The sequence below is a fragment of the Anabrus simplex genome, chromosome 7, assembly GCF_040414725.1.
Source record: "Anabrus simplex isolate iqAnaSimp1 chromosome 7, ASM4041472v1, whole genome shotgun sequence".
Classification (NCBI taxonomy): Eukaryota; Metazoa; Arthropoda; class Insecta; order Orthoptera; family Tettigoniidae; genus Anabrus; species Anabrus simplex.
In genome coordinates, this window is record NC_090271.1 from 248,722,726 (window position 1) to 248,745,845 (window position 23,120).

The 23,120-nt window shown below is 45.1% G+C and overlaps 1 protein-coding gene and 3 non-coding genes across 4 annotated transcripts in view; 1 reads left to right on the forward strand and 3 right to left on the reverse strand.

The window, feature by feature from the left end:
- Positions 1-23,120, forward strand: part of LOC136877093 (uncharacterized) — a 901,324-nt gene that overhangs the window by 4,257 nt on the left and 873,947 nt on the right. The gene's annotated exons all lie outside the window — the stretch shown is intronic.
- Positions 2,661-2,733, reverse strand: TRNAR-CCU (transfer RNA arginine (anticodon CCU)). The gene has a single exon. It is a non-coding gene; the product is annotated as a tRNA-Arg (tRNA).
- On the reverse strand, positions 11,058-11,130 carry TRNAR-CCU (transfer RNA arginine (anticodon CCU)). Its single transcript has one exon. It is a non-coding gene; the product is annotated as a tRNA-Arg (tRNA).
- Positions 21,149-21,221, reverse strand: TRNAR-CCU (transfer RNA arginine (anticodon CCU)). Its single transcript has one exon. It is a non-coding gene; the product is annotated as a tRNA-Arg (tRNA).

The following is a 23,120-nucleotide window of genomic DNA, read 5'->3' on the forward strand; positions in this document are numbered from 1 at the left end:
TCACGCATCTGTGGAGTTAGCATTCAGGAGATAGTGCCCTGCCACTGACGTCAATCCTGAAGATGATTTTCCGTGGTTTCCCATTTTCACACCACAGAAATACTGGGTCTATACCTTATTTATAGCCACGGTCTCTTGCTGCTCAGTAATAGCTCTTTCTTTTCCCATCGTCACTGTAAAACCTGTCTGTGTCGGTGTGACGTTGAAAACAAATAGTAAAAGATGCACACGACGCCACGCTACGACGATGAGCAATTTCAATCCTGACTCACCGCAGAGCTGTTGGCAGAAGAAACAATACCCTTTTTCCGGTTCCGTGTTTTAGTGGTTATCACGTCTGCTTTACACATAGATGGTCCCCGATTCTATCCCGGGTTGAAACTCTATGTTTTTTCTTTCTTTCTTAATCTGCTTACCCTCCAGTGTTGTTTTTTCCCTCGAACTCAGCGAGGGATACCACCTCTACCGCCTAAAGGGCAGTATCCTGGAGCGTGAGACATTGGGTCGGTGGATACAACTGGGGAGAATGACCAGTACCTCGCCCAGGTGGCCTCACCTGCTATGCTGAACAGGGGCCTTGGTGGGGGATGGGAATATTGGAAAGGATAGGCAAGGAAGAGGGAAGGAAGCAACCGTGGCCTTAAGTTAGGTACCATCCCGGCATTTGCCTGGAGGAGAAGTGGGATACCACGGAAAACCACTTGCAGGATGGCTGAGGTGGGAATCGAACCCAGCTCAGTGGGCCCGGTTCCAGCCCTCGTACCACTTTTCAAAGTTCGTGGCAGAGCCGAGAATAGAATCCGGACCTCCGGGGGTGGCAGCTAATCATACTAACCACTAAACCACAGAGGCGGACAGGTTTTTTAAAACATAATAAGTAATCATGGTATCGTTTGTCCGAAATGTAATGAAACTGTAATAGAAGGCACTCTTCTAAAGCATAATTTAGGACACTGATGCACATGTGAAGGCCAATGGCTGGAAGCCGCTCAACAAAGACGATTTATTTTCAACACTGTGTTTTAACGCTTAGTTCGACTCATTGACTGACTGGTCAGCGTTGAGGTCTTCAATTCACACCATCTCATGTTCGATTCCAGGCTGGGTCAGGGATTTTAATCGCGTCTCATTAATTCTTCTGGCTCGGGGATTGGATGTTTGTGTTTGTCCCAACACTCTCCCCTTCAAATTCAGACAACACACCACACCACCAACTACCACACAAACATGCAAGAGTGATTACATCCCTCCACATAGTGTTGGCGTCAGGAACGGCATCCGGCCCTAAAACAGGGCCAAATCAACTTCTGCGACACTGTTCACACACACGACCCCGTGGGTGTAGGAAAAGCAGGAGAAGAAGAAGACTGTGTTTTAACGCTTACCGATCGCAGCAATCGCTCGCTTTATCACTCTACGGCTATGGAGCCAAAGCTTTGCGTTTGGGATGTGAGTGGGTTCGAATTCTTCCGTCGGCTGTCCTGAGAACGGTTTTCTGTGGTTTCCCATTTTCTTTGCGCAATTTCATTCATCATCATTTATTTCATTTTCATTATCTCCGCAAATGGGATTCGAGTTAGAAAGGGCGTCGGATCGTAAAACCTGCCATATAAATTTCACCTCATCCCCACCCCGTATCAGCAAAAGGGGCTAGAGGTTGGACATACACAGATACATGATGTACTACCCAGAATCTCACGCTCGTGGACACTGCCCTTGAGGCAGTAGAGGTGGGATCCATGGCTAAGTCAGAGGGAAAAACCAACCCTGTAGGGTAAACGGATTAGGAAATAAATAAAGAAAGAAACACTTAAGTTATCATAAGACGTCCATTGATAATAGGTAGCCTCTAAATACCGAATGAGTTTCGTCACGTCCGCCTCTGGGGTGTAGTGGTTAGTGTGATTAGCTGCCACTCCCGGAGGCCCGGGTTTGACTCCCGGCTCTGCCATGAAATTTTAAAAGTGTTACGAGGGCTGGAATGGGGTCCACTCAGCGTCGGGAGGTCAACTGAGTAGAGGTGGGTTCGATTCCCTCCTCAGCCATCCTGGAAGTGATTTTTCGTGGTTTCCCACTTCTCCTCCAGGCAAATGCCGGGGTGGTATCTAACTTAAGGCCACGGCCGCTTCCTTCCCTATTCCTTGTCTATCCCTTCCAATCTTCCCAACCCCCTATTCAGCATAGCAAGTGAGGCCGCCTGGGCAAGGTATTGGTCATCCTCCATAGTTGTATCCCCCGACCCAGAGTCTGAAGCTTCAGAACACTGCCCTTGAGGCGGTATAGGTCGGATCCCTCGCTGAGTCCGAGGAAAAACCGACCCTGGAGGGTAAACAGATAAAGAAGTAGTAGTAGAAGAAGAAGAAGAAGAAGAAGAAGAAGAAGAAGAAGAAGAAGAAGAAGAAGAAGAAGAAGAGTTTCGTCACTAGTGAAATCACAGATATTAACCATAGGAGTATAAGAACACTGTAAATGTAATTTAAATACCAGTAATGTTATTCCCGTTAAAATGATCGTTTGTTGAAGAATTTAACAGCCCATATGGGCTCATGCTGCTACAACCCACAGCTTTCTAATTCGCACTAGGAGAGATTTATCCATTCATTAGCGGGTGTTTCCCGTATTCGTGCCAGTCATCGTTAAACTACAAGGGAAAAATTAAGTACCCCTGGTGGGACTCGAACCCACAATCCCCGGTTTAGGAGACCGATGCCTTATCCATTAGGCCACAGGGGCTACAACGCATTCGGCTCTCTATCTTTCAGAACAGCTTTACTGTAGATGTTACATTCGAGATTAAAATTTTGTAACGGTTCGTAAATCACTGTTTTATAGCGGGGGCACAATTGCTTTGTTAAGAAGGAAACCATACTTTCCAGTGTCAAGTCAGTTAAGTGTAACTTAAAATCATTTAAGTCCGTCGAACATACAAGTTCAATTTGAATATTACAATATAACATACCTGTAGACGGATGAGTTCCATTATTCAGTTTCATAGGTGTTTGGATAGAAAAAAGGAACATAAAAAATTCCAAATATTGAGTGTGACATGATAAAATGTGTTGATGGTCTTGTAGGAACTTTTTCTATTTTTTCTTCCCCTTCTGCTTTTTCTTCATCTTCTGTTTACACTCCGGGGTTGGATTTTTCCTCGGAATCAGCGAGGGATCCCACCTCTACCGCCTCAAGGGCAGTGTCCTGAAGCTTCAGACTGTGGGTCGGGGGATCAAACTGGGGAGAATGACCAGTACCTCGCCCAGGTGGCCTCAGCTGCTATGCTGAACAGGGTCCTTGCGGGGGGATGGGAAGATTGGAAGTGATAGACAAGGAAGGGGGAAAGAAGCGGCTGTGGCCTTAAGTTAGGTACCATCCCACTGGAGGAGGAGTGGGAAACAAAGGAAAACCACTTCCAGGATGACTGAGGTGGGAATCGAACCCACCTCTACTCAGCTGACCTCCCGAGGCTGAGTGGACCCGTTCCAGCCCTCGTACCTTCTTCTTCTTCTTAATCTGTTTATCCTCCAGGGTCGGTTTTTCCCTCGGACTAAGCGAGGGATCCCACCTCTACCGCCTCAAGGGCAGTGTCCTGAAGTTTCAGACTTTGGGTCGGGGGATACAACTGGGGAGAATGACCAGTACCTCGCCCAGGCGGCCTCGCCTGCTATGCTGAACAGGGGCCTTGTGGAGGGATGGGGCGATTGGACGGGACAGGCAAGGAAGAGGGAAGGAAGCGGCCGTGGCCTTAAGTTAGGTACCATCCCGGCATTTGCCTGGAGGAGAAGTGGGAAACCACGGAAAACCACTTCCAGGATGGCTGAGGTGGGAATCGAACCCACCTCTACTCAGTTGACCTCCCGAGGCTGAGTGGACCCCGTTCCAGCCCTCGTACCACTTTTGAAAATTCGTGGCAGAGCCGGGAATCTCACCCGGGCCTCCGGGGGTGGCAGTTAATCACACTAACCACTACACCACAGAGCCGGACCTTTTAGGAACGAAACATGTTATTCTTTGTTTAATAGTGTGCATTTTTACCCCTTGTTCAATAATGCGTTTTTTACAAGTATGTTATAGTGTCCGACTCTGCGGTGTAGTGGTTAGTGTGATTAGCTGCCACCCCCGGAGGCCTGGGTGAGATTCCCGGCTCTGCCACGAAATTTGAAAAGTGGTACGAGGGCTGGAACGGTGTCCACTCAGCCTCGGGAGGTCAACTGAGTAGACGGAGGTTCGATTCCCTCCTCAGCCATCTGGAAGTGGTTTTCCGTGGTTTCCCACTCCTCCAGGCAAATGCCGGGATGATACCTAACTTAAGGCCACGGCCGCTTCCTTCCCTTTTCCTTGTCTATCCCTTCCAATCTTACCATCCCCCACCAAGGCCCCTGTTCAGTATAGCAGGTGAGGCCGCCTGGGCGAGGTACTGATCATTCTCCCCAGTTGTATCCCCCGATCCGATGTCTGAAGCTCCAGGACACTGCCCTTGAGGCGGTAGAGGTGGGATCCCCCGCTGAGTCCGAGAGAAAAGCCAACCCTGGACAATAAACAGCTTAAGAAAGAAAGAAATGTTATTTAACTTGTGTGTTTGACAGTCTGGTGCCACAATTAATGCATAGTTATTTTTTAAATGTTTTATTTCAAATTATCTATATATTTCTGCTTTTAACAATTACAGAAACAAATTCCAGCATTCCGAATGTTTATAAAAGTATTAGATTTATTTAATAATATGTTATTTGCTTTACGCCACACTAACTACTTTTAACGGTTTGCGGAGACGCCGAGGTTGCGGAATTTTGTCCTGCAGAAGTCCTTTTACGTGCCAGTAAATCTACCGACACAAGACTGACGTATTCGAGCACCTTCATATACGACCGGACTGATAGATTTATTTACACAGGCCGCCCGATATATCCGACGCTATGCACTCGGATCAGTATAACAACACTTGTTGCTCAGCATTCATCATCATCATCATCTGTTTACCCTCCAGGTTCGGTTTTTTCCTCCGACTTAGGTAGGGATCCCACCTCTACCGCCTCAAGGGCAGTGTCCTGGAGCTTCAGACTATTGGTCGGGGGATACAACTGGGGAGTATGACCAGTACCTCGCCCAGGCGGTCTCACCTGCTATGCTGAACAGGGGCCTTGTGGAGGGATGGGAAGATTGGAAGGGAAAGGCAAGGAAGAGGGAGGGAGAGCGGCCGTGGCCTTAAGTTAGGTACTATCCCGGCATTCGCCTGGAGGAGAAGTGGGAAACCACGGAAAACAACTTCCAGGATGGCTGAGGTGGGAATCGAACCCACCTCTACTCAGTTGACCTCCCGAGGCTGAGTGGACCCCGTTCCAGCCCTCGTACCACTTTTCAAATTTCGTGGCAGAGCCGGGAATCGAACCCGGGCCTCCGGGGGTGGCAGCTATTCACGCTAACCACTACACCACAGAGGCGGACTGCTCAGCATTACATTGTACAAAAATGTTGCAAGCTAGCCAGTGTTAGAGAGTTATATTATATTGTCCAATTTAAACTGTAAAGTGGACCTACAATATTCGCCCCACAGACTTACTACAATACTGTATATGCAACTCATTTTATCTTTATGCATCAATAGAAGCATTTCGGTGTGAAGTCCAACCATACAGTACATTTACTGAACGTGAACTTTTACCAGTTTTATGATTACTATTATTATTATTATTATTATTATTATTTGCTAGTTTCTTTACGTCGCACCGACACAGATAGGTATTATGGCGACGATGGGACAGGAAAGGGCTAGGAGTAGGAAGGAAACTGCCATGGCCTTAATTAAGGTACAGCTCCAGCATTTGCCTGGTGTGAAAACGGGAAACCATGGAAAACCATCTTCAGGGCTGCCGACAGTGGGGTTCGAACCTACTATCTCCCGAATACTGGATACTGGCCAGACTTAAGCGACTGCAGCTATCAAGCTCGGTTTTACCAGTTGTATGGGTGTAAGGTCCATCTTCCCCTGGAGAGATTTTTCTCCATTAATTTTCGGTAGGGTTACTGCAATATAATTACGAAACTTCAGGAGGCCTTCACAATGGTTAGGCTGTACTTTCAGGTGCAGCAGCCAAGCATACACAACACTCACATGAGAATATCGACCATCATAATCTCTTCTGTCTCATGTGTGACTTGTATGTTGGCACAAATTTGTCAAGCTGATCCATTCCTCCCATGACGTCATTTCAGAATTTGAACAGTTTCGATTGCGGTACAGATACTTTGCGCGCTGTTGTCACGCTGGGCCACCTTTATGTAGTTCCTAGCAGCAGAGTTATCACTGTTGTCATTCCAGCGCATTAGCAGACATCACCACAAACATATTTGCTGTCATATTATCACATTTATTACCTTTTCAAGTCCACCTTGCTTTGAAGGGGGCACTTCTAAACCCGGTTGTATTGAAATGTCCCTGTTGCACATATACCCTATGGAGCCAGATGTATTAGAAATTTCACAGAGATACAGCAAAACAAGGAATATTTTATGCCCCCTGTTGGATTCAACTCCAAGTTCAAATTCTTTTGGCCATTGCTATATACATTTGGAAAGATGTCCTGTAGCCGAAGGCAGAGAAAGAAGTCAAGCGGTGGTTCACAGTTACGCTCATCATCTGATTGGGGGTTGGGGATTGGGGATTGAAACACAGTCAGTCACCAAATGAGATGTAGACTGTTGTCTTGTCCACTTTGTGGTTACTTCTTGTGTGTTATAATTCGACCTACTAATGTTTTTGGATTTCCCAATAGGGATATTACAAACAGAGGTACTGGCCCAGTCATACTTAGGACTACTTTTATTTTCATATGCCAGCTTCCTTCTGCTCAGTGTTTCTGGTTTCTCAGTTCAATCCGTATATTTTTCAGCAATGTTTTGACTTCCACAAGGCCTAATATTCCCTTTTTCGTATTCTGTTGATTCGATTTGTCCTTCACATTTCCTCAGATGTAGGTTTCTACCAGTCCGCCTCAGTGGTGTAGTGGTTAGCGTGATTAGCTGCCACCCCCGGAGGTCCGGGTTCGATTCCCGGCTCTGCCACGAAATTTGAAAAGTGGTACGAGGGCTGGAACGGGGTCCACTCAGCCTCGTGAGGTCAACTGAGTAGAGGTGGGTTCGATTCCCACCTCAGCCATCCTGGAAGTGGTTTTCCGTGGTTTCCCACTTCTCCTCCAAGCGAATGCCGGGATGGTACCTAACCAAAGGCCACGGCCGCTTCCTTCCCTCCTCCTTGCCTATCCCTTCCAATCTTCCCATCCCTCCACAAGGCCCCTGTTCAGCATAGCAGGTGAGGCCGCCTGGGCGAGGTACTGGTCATTCTCCCCAGTTGTATCCCCGACTAAGAGTCTGAAGCTCCAGGACACTGCCCTTGAGGCGGTAGAGGTGGGATCCCTCACTGAGTCCGAGTGAAAAACCGAACCTGGAGGGTAAACAGATGATGATGATGATGATGATGTAGGTTTCTACCAAGGTAATTTAGATTACCCTCATGCCCATTTGTCACTATCATCACTAGGGGATCAACGTTCTTCTCCTCTCTGATGTTTGTTTTAGTTCCAAAAATTCCAATATTTCACTCACCATCAAACGAGCAAGGGAATAGAAGTGTTTGAGATAGCAGGACACGGTCTGCATAGTGTCCGATTTTCAGGACAGCAATATTTACAAGCCTATATCACCTCTATAATAATACCTAATGGACACCTTTGTATGTTGGTAGATTCACAGGAGTGTCAGCAACATTATCTGTCCCAAAACTTACAATTATTGGAAATATTTGTCAATTCATCAATATAAATCTCACCTGTTGTTCAAAGCTCTGTGCTTTCTACCCGCCATGCTCGCAACGAATGTGATTCAGCAATGAATGCCAAGAATGAAGAATTATGTATTCTTGCTTCCTGTTATCTACAGCCTTACTAAGGGACAAGGAAGTATCATGGATTTGAAACCCTGTATAAATACGACACTTTTTAGTTTTTTTATGACGCCATATTTTCCGAACTGGGCTACTTGTTCGCACTAGGTGACTTTTCTCCATTCAATAGCAGGTGTTTTTCGAATTCGTGCTAGTCATCGTTACGGCACAGAGAGAAAAGAACTAGCAGCCCTGGAGGGACTCGAATCCACAATCCTCGGTTTAGAAGACCGATGCCATATCGATTAGTCCAGAGGTTCTACACATCAATATCCCCTCTAGCGTATACACCAGTCAATTGATGTTATAGACTACTGTAACCGAGATAACATTTTAAAGGTCCATTAACCACAGTTTGCCTCTGTAGTGTAGTGGTTAGCGTGATTAGCTGCCACCCCTGGAGGGCTGGGTTCGAATCCCGGCTATGCCACAAAAATTTTGAAAAATGGTACGAGGGCTGGAACGGAGTCCACTCAGCCTCGAAAGGTCAACTGAGTACGGGGAGGGGGTGTCGATTCCCTCCTCAGCCATCCTTGAAGTGGTTTTCCGTGGTTTCCCACTTCTTCCGGTAAATGGCGGGATGGTATCTAGTTTAAGGCCACGGCCGCATCCTTCCCTGTTTCTTACCTATACCTTCCAATCTTCCCATCCCGTCACAAAGCCCCGGTTCAGCATAGCAGGTAAGGCCGCCTCGGCGAGGTATTGGTCCTCCTCCCCAGTTCTATCCCCCGACAAAACGTCTGACGATCCAGGACACTCTTCTTGAGGCGGAAGAGGTGAGATCCCTCGCTGAGTCCGAGGGCAAAACCTCCCTGGAGGGTAAATGAATTAAGAAAGAAAGGAAGACTGTTTGTCCGTCTCGGTTGTGTATTGCAGTACTTAGTGTGATTAGTTACCACGCCCGGAGGCCCGAGTTCGATTCCCAGCTCTGCCACGAAATTTCAAAAGTGGTACGAGGATTGGAACGGGGTCTACTCAGCCTCGGGAGGTCAACTGAGTAGAGGGGGATTCGATTCCCACCTCATCAATCCTGGAAGCGGTTTTCCGTAGTTTCCCAATTCTCTTCGTGGCAAATGCCGGGATGATAACTTACCTAACTTAAGGCTACACCCTCTTAATTCCCTCTTCCTCGTCTATCCCTTCCAATCTTCTCATCCCCCCACAAGGCCCCTGTTCAGCATAGCAAGTGAGACTGCCTAGGCGAAGCACTGGTCGTGCTCCCTAGTTGTATCCCTCCGACGCAAAGTCTCACGCTCCAGGACACTGGCCTTGAGGTGGTAGAAGTGGGATCCCTCGCTGAATCCGAGGAAAAAGCAATCCTACGGGGTAAACGGATTAAAAATGAAAGAAAAATCACTGTTTTATAGCGGTGGCACATCGAATTACTTTCCTGGGCATCTCGCAGTTCGTGTAAATGATTAACGAAATGTAGTTGTGGTAACATGAAAGTCTCTCCATGATGGATTCTTCTACCTTGTTACGTGCTAGGCAGAGAGAAAATCCTTAAAGATTCGCTGCCCTTAGAAAGATGCTATCATACGTGCACCCTATAATTAGTTTGAAAGTAAATTGTCATACGGTACAGTATATTTCGCTTAATTATGAGCATGAAATCTAAAGAGAGCCCAGAGCGAATTGGCTGCGCGGTTTGTGTCAAGTAGCTGTGAGCTTGCCTTCGGGAAATGGTGGGCTCCAACCCCACTACCAGGAGGTAACGTTATTCCCGGTAAACGTGATTGACTGGATTGTTGAAAAATATATCAGAACATTATTTTAAAGTCAAGCAACAACAAGCCACAACTTGTCAGCTTTACTCCTTATTGTATTACAAATGTTTCTATAGGATACCCAATACTATTTATTAATTTATTTATTTGTTATTTACTCAGTTTACCCACCAGAGTTGGTTTTTTCCTTGGAATCAGGGAGGAATGCCACCTCTACGGTCTCAAAGGCAGTGTCGTGGAGCATGAGATATTTGGTCGAGTATAAAACTGCGGAGAAGGACCAGTACCTCTCCCAGGGAGCCTCACCTGCTATGCTGAACAGGGGCCATGAGAGGAGATGGGAAGGGATAGACAAGGAAGATGGAAGGAAGCGGCCGCGGCCTTAAGTTAGATACCATCCCGGAATTTATCTGGTGGAGAAGTGAGAACCCACGGAAAACCACTCGGGAGTTCAACTGAGTAGATGGTGGGGGGGTGTTGGTTCGATTTAGGTATTCAGCGAAAAAAAATAAACGCCACTGGTCCTGAATCGAACAACCCTCTACTCATTTTCCCTCCCGAGGCCGAATGGATCCCACCCCATTCCTCATACCACTTTCCAAATTTCGCGGCAAAGACGCTAATCGAACCCGGGTGGCAGCTAAACACACTAAACACTACACCACAAAGGCGGACCAATTATAATATTAATTGTACCGGGTGGTACACCCCTACGCCACAGTTTTAAATCTTGCGCCTATAAATCCTCCTCTACAGGAGAAACTCTGAACTTTAAAAACTGGATCAACTCATAAGTTTCTCGGAAGATGTCACTACCGTACATTTTGTGGCTTCTATATTGCAGTATGTGCGAGTATTTCAGTAGCAAAATGGAACAATGTGATCTTCAGTGGCAAAGCTTAAGATGAATGTACAAACATGAAATTGATTTAAATCCCAATTCGTGGATGTGTTAGGTCATGGACGACCGAGGTTCGAATTCTGGCTAACACATGCGGGAATTTCGAAATTGAATGTCTCGTCCTTGATGTTCGGACTCCATGTAAAATGTAGATGCTCTGTCTATTACATATCAACAGTCATGTTAAACTACTGGGTTTAAAGCGTATTAGTACCGAGTGAGCTTGTGTCACGACTAGTGGCGCGTAACTGTGAACTTGTATTCGGGAGATGGTGGGTTCGAATACCTTATCTGCGGCCTTGAAAATGATTTTGTTCACCTCTTTGGTGTAGTGGTTAGCGTGATTAGCTGCCACCCCCGGAGGTCCGGGTTCGATTCCCGGCTCTGCCACGAAAATTTGAAAAGTGGTACGAGGGCTGGAACGGATGATGATGAAAATGATTTTCCGAGGTTTATCTATTTTCGCATCATTAATGAACAGAGTGTAAAATTGCGCTACCCCTGGTGGGACTCGAACCCACAATCCCCGGTTTAGGAGACCGATGCCTTATCCATTAGGCCACAGGGGCTACAAAATGTACAGCTCTCTGGCATATACAAGAGGCATTGGATGTTGTATTCGAGATTAAAATGTTCAACGCTCCGCAAATCACTATATGATAGAGGTCCTCCTGTTTTATATAGGTACCACACTGTCTGAGTCCGCCTCTGTGGTGTAGTGGTTAGCGTGATTAGCTGCCACCCCCGGAGGTTCGGGTTGGATTCCCGGCTCTGCCACGAAATTTTAAAAGTGGTACGAGGGCTGGAACGGGGTCCACACAGCCTCGGGAGGTCAACTGAGTAGAGGTGGGTTCGATTCCCACCTCAGCCACCCTGGAAGTGGTTTTCCGCTGTTTCCCACTTCTCCTCCAGGCAAATGCCGGGATGGTACCTAATTAAGGTCACACCGGGCGAGTTGGCCCTGCGCGTAGAGGCGCGCGGCTGTGAGCTTGCATCCGGGAGATAGTAGGTTCGAATCCCACTATCGGCAGCCCTGAAGATGGTTTTCCGTGGTTTCCCATTTTCACACCAGGCAAATGCTGGGGCTGTACCTTAATTAAGGCCACGGCCGCTTCCTTCCAACTCCTAGGCCTTTCCTATCCCATCGTCGCCATAAGACCTATCTGTGTCGGTGCGACGTAAAGCCCCTAGCAAAAAAAAAAAAAATGAAGGTCACGACCGCTTCCTTCCCTCATAGTTGCCTGTCCCATCCAATCTACCCATCCCCCCACAAGGCCCCTGTTCAGCATAGCAGGTGAGGCCGCCTGGTCGAGGTACTGGTCATTCTCCCCAGTTGTATCCCCTGACCCAAAGTCTGAAACTCCAGGACACCGCCCTTGAAGCGTTAGAGGTGGGATCCCTCGCTGAGTCCGAGGGAAAAGCCGACCCTGGAGGATAAACAGATTAAGAAGAAGAAGACCACGCTGTCTGAAATGATCTAGACAACTCGTCGTTTGTGCAAACTATTGAAAAATGTACCAGTGGTGATATGATACCGACTCCTCGGCTGAATGGTAGCGTACTGGGCTTCGGTTCAAAGGGACCCGCATTCGATTTCTGGCCGGGCCGAAGATTTGAACTATAAACGGTTAGCGTCCAATTTCCCTCGTTCGTGAATTGAATATTGGGTCTCTCTGTATACAATTAACGCACTACACTACAAACCGCTCCAGAAGCACGCAATACGGAGGACACTGGACCATATATCTGGGCCAAATCCATGTCATTTTCCGACTTTAATAAATTGGCAAGAAGGCCAGAAATAATAATGTTATTGGTTCAACGTGCAAGTAATTAAGGAATGCCCTACAAAAAACCAGGAACGTTCCGCCACATCACAACTCCGAGCTGGCTCAGTGATGTCCAGCTGTGCCCCCCGTCTTGCTTCCGTACTAGGGTTCCAGGTACTATTTCCGAGCCTTGCCGTTAAATTTATGGGCCGATTCTCCGCACGCTATCCTCTTACATATAGCGATTTTTTAAAGAAAATAATTCAAATAGGTTTCGACCTGTCTTATCTGTTACTTCCCATGCTAGTATTTTCTTAAATGAGTACCATGGAAATTTTTCGAACATCTTCTTTGGTGGATTATTCTAATCACTAATTCCTTTGCCCATTAATAAACATATTTCCAAAATTTTTCCTCTTGTACACCACTTTAATCTTCATTTAATGATCTTTCCTACATGAAACTCTACTGAAGTTTATTCAGTGTTAAGGCACAGAGATAAAAAGTGAAACTTCCATGGTGGGACTGCAAACCACATGTGCTACACAGGTCGCACCCGCGATGCTCTCAGACTGTGGAAAAACTGGTGGAAGAGGAAAAAAAGAAGAAAAATAATTTTTTTCCTAGTGGATTTACGTCGCACCGATACAGATATGTCTTATGGCGAGGATTGGATAGGAAAGGCCTAGGAGTTGGAAGGAAGCGGCCGTGGGCTTAATTATGGTACAGCCCTAGCATTTGCCTGGTGTGAAAATGGGAAACTACGGAAGACCACCTTCAGGGCTCCCGACAGTGGGATTCGAACCCATTATCTCCCAGATGCAAGCTCACAGCCACGCACCCCTAACCGCACGGCCAACTCGCCCGATTACTGAAATATTACAGTATCAACAGTCATGTTAAAGTATTGGGCTTAAACCGTATTAGCACCGAGCAAGCGAGTTGGGGTCACGGCTAAGGTCGCGTAACTGTGAACTTGCATTAGGGAGATGGTTGGTTCGGATACCCTATCTGCGGCCTTGAAAATGGTTTTCCGTGGTTTACAGTTTTCGCACCATTAATGTACAGAATGTCAAATTTAACTAGCCGTGTAGGGACTCCAACCTTCAATCCCAGGTTTAGGAGACCGATCCTTACTCTTACGTCACAGTGGCTACAAAGCGTAGCGCTCTCCCTCTAGCATATGCAAGATCAATTGATGTTGTATTCGAGATTAAACAGTTCAACGCTCCGTTAATCACTGTTTTATAGAGGTACCGTACCACATTGTCTGAAATGCTCTCCTAGACAACTCGTCGTCAGTGCAATCTATTAACAATATGTAGGAATGGTGATATGGGTCCGAATACTTGGCTAAATGGTAGCGTACTGGGCTTCGGTTGAGAGGGGCCCAGGTTCGATTTCTGGCCGGGTTGAGGATCTGAACTACATACGGATAGCGTCCAATTCCACCCATTCGTGAACTGGATGTTAGCGTTCGTCACAACACACTTCTCTCTGTAAAAACTCAACGCACCACTCTACAAACCGCTGCAGAAACTCGCAAGAGGTTGGGCTCTAGACCATACAACTGGGCCAAATCCATGTCATTTTCCGACTGTAATAAACTGCGAAGAAGGCCAGAAAGTCCACCTCTGTGGTGTAGTGGTTAGTGTGATTAGCTGCCACAACCGGAGGCTCGGGTTCGATTCCAGGCTCTGCCATGAAATTTCAAAGTGGTACGAGGGCTGGAACGGGGTCCACTCTGCCTCAGGAGGTCAACTGTGTAGAGATGGTTTCGATTCCCACCTCAGCCATCCTGGAAGTGGTTTTCCGTGGTTTCCCACTTCTCCTCCAGGCAAATGCCGGGATGTTACCTAATTTAAGGCCACGGCCGCTTCCTTCCCTCTTCCTTGTCTATCCCTTCCAATCTTCCCCGCCCCCACCAAGGCCCCTGTTCAGCATAGCAGGTACTGGTCATTCTCCCCAGTTGTACCCCCGACCCAATATCCCACGCTCCACGACACTGCCCTTGGGGCGGTAGAGGTGGGATCCCTCACTGAGTCCGAGGGAAAAACCGACCCTGGAGGGTAAACAGTTAAAGAAGAAGAAGACACAGAGATCAGAAATGAATCATCCATGGCGGGACTGCAACACGCAATCTCCGCAAACCACGTGTGCTACACTGTTCGCACCTGCGATGCTGTCAGGCAGTCGGAAAACTGGCGGAAGAGGAAAAAAAAGGCGAAAATCTGAAAAAAATAATTTCGAGACTCCCTGACAGCTTGGAACATACCTCTTAGTCGAGCAGCTTTCCTCCTTGCTTCCAAGTCTTCCTACCGCGAAGTTTGCAACATTTTCGCAACACTAACCTTTAGTCGGAAATCATTCAGAACAAATCGTGCTAGTTTACCTTTCGGTCCCTTCCAGTTCTCGAATGAAGTAATCTTGGTGAGTAACCCATACACTAGAAGCAGGCTAATCTGATTGGAGTCCTACCAGCGTCTTGTTACACCCTCTCCCTTACACCCTTACCACATCCCCTAAATACTCTCACCACAATATGAAGATATTTGTAACTTTTATTTACATACTAGCAGATGTACCAGTGCTTCGCTACGGTATTCTACATTTTATACGGATATCGAAGTAAATACTATACGTGCAGTAAATAAGATTGTTTTAAAATTGCATGACACTTAGCGTTGGGAGGTTATAAATGGTACATAGACTTAAGAAATTAGTATTTAATGTTTTTTTTAAAAAGTAACTCTCAGAAATTTTCCTTTTGTTTATAACTATTATTTAAGTTTAATTTTATAATTAATTATATGTAACTAGAAATCCTAATACTCTGTAGTCTGTACAATGTAGTACATATGAGATGGTTTGGCATAACAGCAGGCTTCATAGCCTGAGCCACGCCACAAGTCAATAAATAAATAAATAAATAAATAAATAAATAAATAAATAAATAAATAAATAAATAAATAAATACGTTGTTTCCAATGTAAAGTATGGGCTGCGGAGTTGTAATGATAACGGCAGGCTCACTTACCTACTGCCATTCACAATCGAGTTGGGAAGATTACATTATAATTGCAGGTCCCATTGCCTACTGCGCGGTCACAATCGATTTGGGAAGTTTTCGTTACAATTGCAGGCCCCCTTTCCTACTTCCAGGCAGAAAACTGTTGAGGAACTTTTATTATAATGGCAGGCAACTTCCCTACAACCAGTCAAAAATTGAGTTGTGCAGTTATCGTTATAATGACAGGCCCTTTTTCCTTCTGCCAGCCAGCTTACTTCACGTCACACAGAGTTGGTGAGTTTCCATTAAAATAACAGGGTACTATGTCTAATGCTAGTCACATTTTAGATGGGTACATTTGTTTATAATGGCGGGCACCATGGCCTATAGCCAAACACAATCGGGTAGGGGAGTATTGAACAAAATTGCATCCTCCCTTGCCTTTTGCAAGTTAAATCGAGGAGTGAATTATTCATTACAATGGTAGGGTCTCCTTACTAATGCCAGTTACACAGTAGTTGGAGAAGGACCCCATTCCTACTGCCAGTCAGAGTCGGTGTTTGGAGCACTGATTACAATAAAAGACACACTCTTTCTCGATCGCTACAAATCGACATCAATGAATAAAAATATATATCGATCGATATGCCGGTACGAAAGTATATAAATGTTTACAATATTGCAGACATTCATTTACAGATTAACTTCTGCTAAACGGTACGTCACATCAACAAAGGATTGTACCATAAGACGCAGTATTTAGCGGCCTAAATGGCTGGTCTTATGATATTTTCTCGTATCTCGTCATTCTTTGGATTTCGAAGTTATTTCATTTCACTTAGTTGAATATGTCAATTATTTATTTAGTCGAACGAAGACCTCTCGGACAATTATATTGTGGTCATTAGGCAGTCCAAGCCTGTCCAGTTTTGACTAAAGGATATTATTACTCCTAATGATCACGGCTATTGTATACGTACACAAGGAGACAAGAACATAAGTCAATGTACTTTTTTTATTTGCTGCACGTTCTACATTACATTCACACTTCCGGACATATCTTCATGTTTTTACAAGGCTACACATTGTACATTTCCTTCATATTTTATGATACACATGACACCCAGAGCTCCATCCGCGATGGTTAGCTGGTATATTTCAGGGGGCCCCAACCACCCACCCTCCCACAGGGGGCCCCAACCACGCCCCCAACTCAGCGTGGCGATCAACCACAAGAAGAGATTCACCAACTAGCCGAGACATTCGACGCGCAGTTCTTGCACGAGGCAATGAATTACCTCTCGAAGGAAGAGAGTAGTACAGTAATTGTACGCCATGAAAGTCCCCTCAGTCGAAGAGAACATTGCTGGCTCGTGTCAGAACGTGGATCGGTCTTCGGGCCAGAGCTCACCTTAACAGTTGCTAAGGAAATCTCTGCACCTGAGTTCTCGGCTTGTTGATGAATCTCATTATCGCCTCCGCTGGGGACATTTTTGGATATGCATCTTATATCTGGTGGGGGCGGACCGCACAGGGAACGTGTCTCCACCTGACAGCATCATTCATTTAATATTTATATTTCTGGTACATCTTATCGAGTAGCATAACAGTGTCGGTAGATCAAGGGTGGGGATAATCCTCAAGTTCCCAAAATCTTAGTTTCGATCGCAGATGAGATGTTTCAATTGTAGATAAATGCTGAAATCGCTACGCTATACGCATTAACTTGACAAACTCCCTGGTTTGTTGTAGTGTTCACTCGTGGGAAAGAGAACCAGGGTGCGATGTCTGGTTATTTAAACCTAAGGCAATTATTTAATGGAAAGGAAGACCTCTTGCATACTTATATTGCGGTTAGGCAGTCCAAGCCTGTCCAGATTTCATTGAAGTATATTATTACCTCTAATAATGAACACGATATTGTTGAATTGTTTCTAAGATACAGTTGACATCTCGATAGCAATACTGTTTGGAAAATATACTCCATTTCAAACATTTTCAACGATTAAGATTCTGCTTTGAATTCATAGCAGTGTTAACGTAAAGGCTAAAAGCCTGAGAGTGAAACAATTTGAATATGATGGTTCATATGACACAGATTGATAGAATTTGACATATTCGTGGGAATGGGTGCTCATTTGTGCTTCCTGTATCCCATTTTTGTTTGGAAGTGAGAGTGACAGGTGGTGCGCTGAAGAATATCGTTGGCATTGTAAGTGAAGGGATTGGAATAACTTACCAAGGGAGATGTTCAATAAATTTCCAATTTCTTTGAAATCATTTAAGAAAAGGCTAAGAAAACAACAGATAGGGAATCTGCCACCTGGGCGTCTGCCCTAAATGCAGATCAGTATTGATTGATTGATTGATTGATTGATTGATTCATGGGTCAGATTGAGTTAGAAACTTTGAATAAGGTGAAATTTGTGTGAGATTATCTTACATTGCATTACTTTTCGGGTAATTATGTCACATAGCATTTGGCTCACATGTGGGTACTGGGTGGGCCAATGTTCGTGTAGAGTTTGATGATTCTAACTTTCCTGTAAGTGATTAAGAGTATGAATTATGCATGTAAAAAGTCCAAATTTACTTAAAATCGAGAAATAGAGACGAATCTAACGTATAAGGGATACAGATACGACAAAAAGCCATAAAACCAAGTTTGAAGATCACTCCAAATTGAACGGAGATTGTGCCATCCGTTATTTGAAAGGACTTCTCGTTTATCCCACGAAATACCTCGAAACAAAGGTCTGCACCATCATTTAAATTGCCTCCATATTTCGATATTCTTCGGGGATAAAAAGTGAAATATTTAAAGATCTTGGAAGTTTTTCGTCCGTTACAGGCTAAAACGTATAATATTGCCAAATTTCAATTTTCTTGCTTGTCTGGCAGATTATGCCGCAATCTGGATTTTGGGTCAGGGGGGGGGGGTAAAAATTAGGACTTTCAGGAAACTATACCAAAAATATGCAGATGGTCATTATTACCCCTCAAACGGGTCGCTGGACGAAAATTTCACAAAAATACACACAGTCGTTGCGATTTTATTTATATAGATAAGGAATCTGCTCCACGTTCAACACCTTTTGGGCTATATCCCCTGGACTTAACCTGCAAAACCGACAGTTCATGATAAATACCTTATCAATCCTCCTGTCTAATAATGTAAATAAGAAAAAAGTTTTAGAAATGGGTTTCCATTAAGGATTGTAGATTTCCATTAATTTCGGATTTGCATATTTTGAGGGAGTGCAAAATCATGGTTTCGGTTTCGGATAAACCCCCACTAAATTTAAGTATTAAGAAATAATATTTGCCCTAAAACCTACTCAAGGACAGGTGGATTTGAAGTATCAAGTTTGGTAAAAATATAGTCAGTAGTTCTTCTTCTTCTTCTTAATCTGCTTACCCTCCAGGTTCGGGTTTTCCCTCGGACCCAGCGAGGGATCCCACCTCTACCGCCTCAAGGGCAGTGTCCTGGAGCTTCAGACTCTGGGTCTGGGGATACAACTGGGGAGGATGACCAGTACCTCGCCCAGGCGGCCTCACCTGCTGTGCTGAAGAGGAGCCTTGCGGGGGTAGGGGAAGGTAGGAAGAGGGAAGGAAACGGCCGTGGCCTTGAGTTATGTACCATCCCGGCATTTGCCTGGAGGAGAAGTGGGAAACCACGGAAAACCACTTCCAGATTGGCTGAGGTGGGAATCGAAACCACCTCTACTCATTTGACCTCCCGAGGCTGAGTGAACCGCGTTCCAGCCCTCGTACCACTTTTCAAATTTCGTTGCAGAGCCGGGAATCGAACCCGGGCCTCAGGGGGTGGCAGCTAATCACACTAACCACTACACCACAGAGGCGGACTATTCAATAGTTTCCAAGTTATAAGCACTGATACAATCAAACAGACACCAAAGCTAAGAAATATGCAGATGGTCATTACACCTCAAACGGATAACTGTACGGAAATTCCGCCAAAATAGTCAATGTACAGACACACGGTCTTTACGATTATATTTGTATAGATGACAGATAAGCATGGACACGTTTGCAAGTGCAAACCTTCATTTCGACGTTTACTGTTCCTAAACGGTAGATCATAGCAACAAACGGTTTGCACCCTCAGACGTCCCTTTTATCGCTCTTCATGTTTGGTCTTAAAAAACATTTTCTCGTATATCCCGTATTTATGGGTTCGATTGAGTTACGATGTTTGAATGGGGTGAAATTTTGGTTCATTTTTTAATATTTTACATCTTTTTCACATACTTATCTGGAAGTTAGAATCATGAAATTTGGTTCGCATATAGCCATTGGTCGTGTCAATGTGCATGCCAAATTCGATGACTCTATCTTTCCTGTAAGTGTGTCAAACTAAGTAACACACGTATAAAAGGCACAAAATTTACGAACAATCGAAATACACAGCCAAATCTACCCTATAAGGGAGAGAGAGAGACGACAAAATGTCACAGAATCAAAGTTGTAGATCACTCCAAATTGAACGGAGATTGTGCCATCCATTTTGTGATAGGACTTACCGTTTAGCCGCGAAATACCTCGAAAAGAAGGTTTGCACCGTCATTAAATTGCCTCAATATTTCAATATTCTTCGCCATAAAAAGTGAAAAATTTAAAGATCTCGGAAGTTTTCCGTAGGTTACCGGCTAAAACGTAGTATTTTGATTAATTTAAATTTTCCAGCTCGTATGGCAGATTGTGAGACAATCTCGATTTTGGGCAAGGGGGTAAATTTTAGGACTTTCAGGAAAATATAGCTCAAAAATATGCAGATGATCATTATTACCCCTTAAACGGAAAGCTGTACGAAAATTTCGCCAAGATAGTCAACGCATAGACACACGGTCGTTACGATTTGATTTATATAGATGGATGAGGAATCTGCTTCACGTATAACACCTTTTGGGCTATGTCAGCTGGACTTAACCTGAGAAAGACCTTTTATGATTTCTCCGTTATTGATCCTCCTGTTGAAAAAATGCACATGAGAAAATATTTAGAATTGGATTTCCATCAAGTTTGGTCGATTTCCAATCAGGTTGGTCTTGTACGTTATATAATGTGGGAGAGTAAATTCACCATTTAGGTTACCTATAAAACCCCAGTCTATTCCGGGAATTTAAAATGGTTCTGACCTTAAAACCTAGGCTTGGACAGGTAGATGCTAAATATAAAGTTTGGTTCAAATATCTTCAGTAGTTTTCAAGTTGTAAGAAACACGCTTTACACGCACCCGCTCTTGCGTTAAGTTAGGTGGGACTTGTACCGATAAACGGTCCGTTAATGATATCTCCCTTATTAATCCTATTATCGAAACGGTGCATATGAGGAAAAGGGTTAGAAATTAATTTCCATTAGGCAGGTAGATTTCCATTAAGTTTGGTTGTGCATATTTTGAGGGAGTGCAAAATCACGGTTCCGGTTTCGTATAAACCCCCAGTCAATTCAGGGATTTATAAACAATATTTGCCCTAAAACCTACCCAAGAACAGGTGGATTCTAAATAAGAAGTTTGGTGGAAATATATCCAGTAGTTTTCAAGTTATAGAAGGACAGACAGACAAACAGACAGACACCAAAGCTAAAAATTGTGCATATGGTCATTATTACACCTGAAACGGATAACTGTACGGAAATTTCGCCTTGCTGTCACGGCTTGGGTTACGTAACTGTGAACTTGCATTAGGGAGATGGTGGGTTCGAATACCCTATCTGCGGCCTTGAAAATGGTTTTCCAAGGTTTAACATTTTTGCATTAGTAACGTACAGAGCGTAAAATTTAGCTACCCCTGGTGGGACTCGAACCCACAATCGCCGGTTTAGGAGACCGATGCCTTATCCATTAGGCCACAGGGGCTACAGGACGTAGCGCTCACTTGACATATATAAGCGCACTTGTTGTATCCGAGATTAAAAAGTTCAACGCTCCGGAAATCGCTGTTTTATAGAGGTACAACATTGTCTGAAATGCTCTCCAAGACAACACGTCGTTTGTGCAAACTATTAAAAAAATGCAGTAGTGGTGATATGGGTCTGACTCCTTGGCTGAATGGTAGCGTACTGGGCTTCGGTTCAGAGGGACCCGGGTTCGAACTGGCCGGGACGTGAATTTGAACTGCATACGGTTCGTTCGTTCGTAATCTACCCTCAGGGTCGGTTTTTCCCTCGGGTTCAGCGAGAGATCCCATCTCTGCCACCTCAAGGGCAGTGTCCTGGAGCTTCCTACTCTGGGTCGGGGGTCACAACTGGGGAGGATGACCAGTACCTCGCCCAGGCGGCCTCACATGCTATGCTGAACAGGGGCTTGTGTGGGTATGGGAAGTTCGGAAGGGATAGACAAGGAAGAGGGAAGGAGGCGACCGTGGCCTTAGGTTAGGTACCATCCCGGCATTTGCCTGGAGGAGAAGTGGGAAACCACGGATAACCGCTTCCAGGATGGCTGAGGAGGGAATCGAACATCCCTCTACTCCGTTGACCTCCCGAGGTTGAGTGGACCCCGTTCCAGCCCTCGTACCACTTTTCAAATTTCGTGGCAGAACCGGGAATCGAATCCGGGCCTCTATGTTGACAGCTAATCGCACTAACCACTACAGCACAGAGGCGGACTACTGCATACGGTTAGAGTCCAATTCCTTCCGTTTGTGAATTGGATGTTAGCGTTCGTCATAACTCATTTCTCTCTGTGTACACTCAACACACCACACTAGAAACCGCTACAGAAACACGCAGTAGGGAGGGCACTGTACCATACAACTGGGCCAAATCCATGTCACTTTCCGACTCTAATAAATTGCGAAGAATCACAGAAATGATAATGTTATTGGTTCATCGTGCAACTAACTGAAGGGTGTCCCACAAAAAACTAGATATTTATTTGTGCACATTTAGCATGACTCTACCCTTATTAATCTATCTTAATCTGTTTACCCTCCAGGGTTGGTTTTTCTCTCGGACTCAGCGAGGGATCCCACCTCTACCGCCTCAAGGGCAGTGGCCTGGAGCTTCAGACTTTGGGTCGGGGGATACAACTGGGGAGAAAGACCAGTACCTAGCCCAGGCGGCCTTCCAGGATGGCTGAGGAGGGAATCGAACATCCCTCTACTCAGTTGACATGCCGAGGCTGAGTAGACCCCATTCCAGCCCTCGTACCACTTTTCAAATTTCGTGGCAGAGCCGAGAATCGAACCCGGACCTCCGAGGGTGGCAGCTAATCACGCTAACCACTACACCACAGAGGCGGACCTTATTACTCTTTGCCATATTTATTTGAAATGTTTAAAATGGTTCCCATGTGCTGCTGCACCAACCAACTTGCAGTGGCATTCCGCATGGTTACTGTTACGGAGATATCCGTGGAGCAGAAAGAGGTGAAAAAATGTGCTGGGTGGTATGGGTCTATCTACAATATCAAAATTAATTTAAAACTTGAACTGAAGGTTGTATTTCAACAAACTTAACAATTTTTCACTTAGTGAACATAACAACATGTCAGGTACAAAGCAGTCTTGACACAAGACTTAGAAAATCCAAGATTAGTGAATTTTACAGATTGGGCTTCCAGCCCCTGATTTACAAGTTCTGAGCTTCAGTCTCCAAATATACAACTTTCGCAAATGTTGCGTTAGTCAGATAAGGAGAGATATCTCCAAATACACAGTGTTCACGAACACTTGGCCGTAACAGTTACAAACTTTAGCCTTCCAGAGGCACCACTCACAATTACAGAAAACTTAGAAAAGATCTTACATGCTCTCAG